Source organism: Propithecus coquereli, unplaced genomic scaffold (assembly GCF_000956105.1).
Source record: "Propithecus coquereli isolate 6110/MARCELLA unplaced genomic scaffold, Pcoq_1.0 Scaffold5, whole genome shotgun sequence".
NCBI classification, from domain to species: domain Eukaryota; kingdom Metazoa; phylum Chordata; class Mammalia; order Primates; family Indriidae; genus Propithecus; species Propithecus coquereli.
The window spans coordinates 9,655,052-9,659,290 of NW_012150840.1; the positions used below are offsets into that span (position 1 = coordinate 9,655,052).

At 40.8% G+C, this 4,239-nt stretch overlaps 1 protein-coding gene across 1 annotated transcript in view; it reads left to right on the top strand.

Annotated features, from left to right (window-relative positions):
- The first annotated feature begins 3,251 nt into the window (after window positions 1–3,251).
- Window positions 3,252–4,239, top strand: part of EXD2 (exonuclease 3'-5' domain containing 2) — a 24,124-nt gene continuing 23,136 nt past the window's right edge. The window contains exon 1 of the mRNA XM_012656283.1: window positions 3,252–3,360. The gene's annotated coding sequence lies outside the window, so the exon portion shown is untranslated. The remainder of the gene's footprint in view (window positions 3,361–4,239) is intronic.

The window sequence follows — 4,239 nt, forward strand, 5'->3', positions numbered from 1 at the left end:
TTTTTCCTATATATTTTTAGTTGTCCAATTAATTTCTATTTTTTTTAGTAGAGACGGGGTCTCACTCTTGCTCAGGCTGGTTTCGAACCCCTGAGCTCAAACAATCCACCCGCCTCAGCCTCCCAGAGAGCTAGGATTACAGGCATGAGCCACTGTGCCCAGCCGAACCACTGATCTTTTTACTATCCCTATAGCTTTGCCATTTCCAGAATGTCATATAGTTGGAAGCATATAGTATGTTGCCTTTTCAGACTGGCTTCTTTCACTTAGCGATGTGCATTTAAGTTTCTTCCATGTCTTTTTGTGGCTTGATAGCTTATTTATTTTTTGTTCTAAATAACATTTCACCATACGGATGTACCACAGTTTGGTTATTCATTTGCCTACTGAAAGACATCTTGGTTGTTTCCAACTTATAAATAAAGTTGCTACAAACATTCATGCACAAGTTTTTGTGTGGTCATCAGTTTTCAAATCATTTGGGTAAATGCCTAGGAGTGTGATGGCTGGATTGTGTGCTGAGACTATTGCGACTTTTGCGAGAAACTGCCAAATTGTCTTCAGAAGTGGCTGTATCATTCTGCATTCCCACCAGCAATGAATGAGAGTTCCTACTGCTCTACATCCTCCGCAGCATTTGTTGTTGTGTTTTGGATTTTAGCCATTCCAATAGGTGTATACTGGTATCTCATTTTTATTTTAATTTGCATTTCTCTAATAACATGATGTTGAACATTTTTTCATGTGCTTATGTAGTATATCAACTGTATGTCTGCTTTGGTTGAGGGGTCTATTCAGATCTTTTGCCCACTTTTTAAATGATTTTTTTATTGTTGAATTTTAAGAATTTTTGTATATTTTGGATACCAATCCTTTATCCGATATGTTTTGTAAAATTTTTTTTTACAAGCTCCTGTCGGACCATGTTTAGTAAATATTTTCTACCAGTATGTGGCATGTCTTTCCATTCTCTTGTCTAATCAATTTTTTTGGCATAAAGTTGTTCATCATATTTTCTAGTTTCTTAAATATCCGCTGTATTTTATGTCCCCCTTTTCAGTCCTAATATCATCTTATTTTTAACGTTTTTTTAGAGATGAGATCTTGCTCTATTGCCGAGGCTGGAGTGCAGAGGCACATGGAGTGGCATGATCATAGCTCACTGCAACCTTGAAATCCTAGGCTCAAGTGATCCTCACACCTCAGTTCCCAAGTAGCTAGGTCTACAGGCATGCACCACCACAGCCAGCTTATTTTTTGTAGAGATGGGGTCTCACTATGTTCTCCAGACTGGTCTTGAACTCCTGGCCTCAAGCGATCCTCCCACCTTGGCCTTCCAAAGTGCTGAGATTACAAGCACGAGCCATCATGTCTGCCTCCCTAATATTATTTATTTGATGCTATTTCTCTTTTATCTGGAGCGATCTCATAGAACTTTCCTTTCCTTAACAGTCTTTTCAAAAATATAACCTTAGTTTTGTTTTCCATCTCTGTTGCATCTTTTTCTGTTTTATTAATTTATTTTCCAATCTTTGTTATCTTCTTTCTTCTATGATTTTGGATTTATTCTTTGTATTAAGCAGATCACTTATATAATTAATTTTTAAGCGAGGCACAGTAGTTCAGGAGTTTGAGGTTGCTGTGAGTTAGGCTGACACCAGGGCACTCTAGCCTGGGCAACAGAGCAAGACTCTGTCTCAAAAAAAAAAAAAAAGAAAAGAAATAGAACATTATTAGTACTTCATGAGCCTCCTTATAATTCTCTTCCAGCTACTACTCCCCCAAGATTAATCACTACATACATTAATTTCTAACAGCATGGACATGTGGGTAGTTTCCAGTTTGGGGCTATTACAAAGTGTGGGTATGAGGTTTTTTTTGTACATGTCGTTTTTGGTGGACATATGTAGACATTTCAGTTGCGTATATACCTAGGAGTCAAATTGTTGGGACAAAAGCTTTTCATATATTCAGCTTTAGCTGATAGTGCCAAAAAGTTTTAAAAAGTGATTGTATCAATTTATGTTCCCTTCAGGAGTATATATGAGTCGTGGCTGCTCTACAATCTTGCTAATACTTGATATTTTCTGTCTTTTTCATTTTGCTATTCTGGTGGGTATATGATGTTATCTCATCATGGTTTTAATATGCATTTTTCTCTTTACCATGTTTATTTTTTCCATGTTTCAAGAAAAAGCAGATAATAAAAATGCAGGGGGCTAATCCTCTACATTAGTTGGAAATTTTCCCCATGGGTACTTATCTAATAGAACTCAGAACCTTTTTGCCTGTATTGGAGACAATATAATAATAACGGATGAGGGTACCAAGCTTTGCAATCAGACATACCTAGGTTTGATTCCTAGCTCCAATGCTTATTTGCTGAATTACCTCAAGAAAGTTATTTAACCTTTCTCTATTTATGTAAAATGGCACTAATAATATAATAATATCACCTCATGGAATTATTATGAGCATTAAATGAGATAAAGTAAGTAAAACACTTTTCAAAGTTCCTAGCACACAGTGAGCACACAGTCCACAAATGGCTATTACTATGCTTTACATTGGTTATTTACGCATATCTCATTTCCTCTTCTGTTTTTCACATTCCATGACAAAGGAACAGCATATAGCACACATTAGCTGCTAATAAAGACTGAGTGAATGAACAATATATAAATGGAAAATACTGTGGCTATTGTTATAAAAAATGGCGCAACTTATTATAATGGCTATAGGATAGTATGCACTGAGGATAGTATGCACTGCTAGTGAGGAATACATTATTTAATCAGCGTCTTTCCTATTTACCGTCATCATTTAGCAGTTAGAAAATTAATGCAGTAGAGAAACACTACCCGGGATAGTAAGAATTAACATTAGATGTCCTATATTGCATTTTTGAGGGTTCTAGAGGCTTCTGCCTCCAAAACGAAACCCAAACCGGCCAGGCGCGGTGGCTCACGCTTCTAATCCCTATACTTTGGGAGGCTGAGGCGGGAGACTCACTTGAGTCCAGGTGTTCGAGAGCAGCGTGGGCAACATGGCGAATGTCTCTACCGGGGAAAAAAAAAAAGTCCCGGAAATAAAAGCACCGCTTTTCTGAAGAGATACAAGATGTTACGCCGTTCCAATTTTAACATATCCTTTGCTCTCCAGTGCTGGAGACGCAACACAGGATCCAGCAGGTTTTATGCAAGATGGCGTCTCTCCATTCACACACAACCCAGGGGGCTACTTCCTCCGGAAGTGGCTACGGTCCTAGTGGATCCGGGTAGGTGCGCACAGGCGGTCGCAGAGGTTCCAGGTCTTTAGCGTGAGGTGCCGTAGGTGTGCGGGCCCGATCAGAAGCCGCAGGTAAGTGAGGCTCAGGGATTGGCGAGATGTTTCAACCGGATTGTGCGTAGAGTGCAGGAGGTTTTCAGTGCGGACCAAGAGAGGTCGTGGAGTCGGGGTATCATCGTGTGCGGGGGCCACTGAACCCCGCAGTCCCCGAGCAGGTTAGCCCTGCCCCTCTCCCCGCCCTCCTCCACTCCAGGTGCGGCCTCCTCGGCCCCTCACCCACGGCGGGGGCGGTTCTGCACCCTGGTGTGCTAAGAGGGCTCTCATCGGAGCCCGCAGTCTCCCACGCCCTCTCCGGGCCTCCTGCCTCCGACCCCCTTTTCTTCTCTTGAGAAGCACTTACCTAACCTTGGGGACTCTTGACCCAGTCAGCCAAAAAGGAGGCTCCGCCTGCATCACCTGGTAACTACTCGGGCGCTGAATGTTCCACGCGTCCACAGCTACAGTTTCGTTCCCTCGATTCATGGGGACCTATTTTCCCCAACCCCCACCCCGCTACCATCCTTTTCTTCCCAGACAACACCCGCTGCTCTAGGCCTTGTTGGGACCACCGGTTCGCTTTTCACATCCCTGGGATAGATCAAAATAAATTTATTACAAAATTGACACCTGCTCATTACAATACAAACAAACCTAAACCTTTATAAGCTTTTGATATTCTTTTGGACTCAGACTCTTTATATACCCACTCCTTCAAAACAAAATTATTTATACTTTTTTTTTAGTTGTATTACAAGGATAGAAGGAATTGCACAGAAAGGCTTTGTTAATTATCGGAATTAGGACATGCTGGAGAAAGGAAGTTTAATGAGGGAAGGAATGATTAAATTTGGTCAAGTTGAGGTTGTTTCACAATTTTGTTTTTGTTTTTTTGTTTAGGTTTTTTTTTTTTTT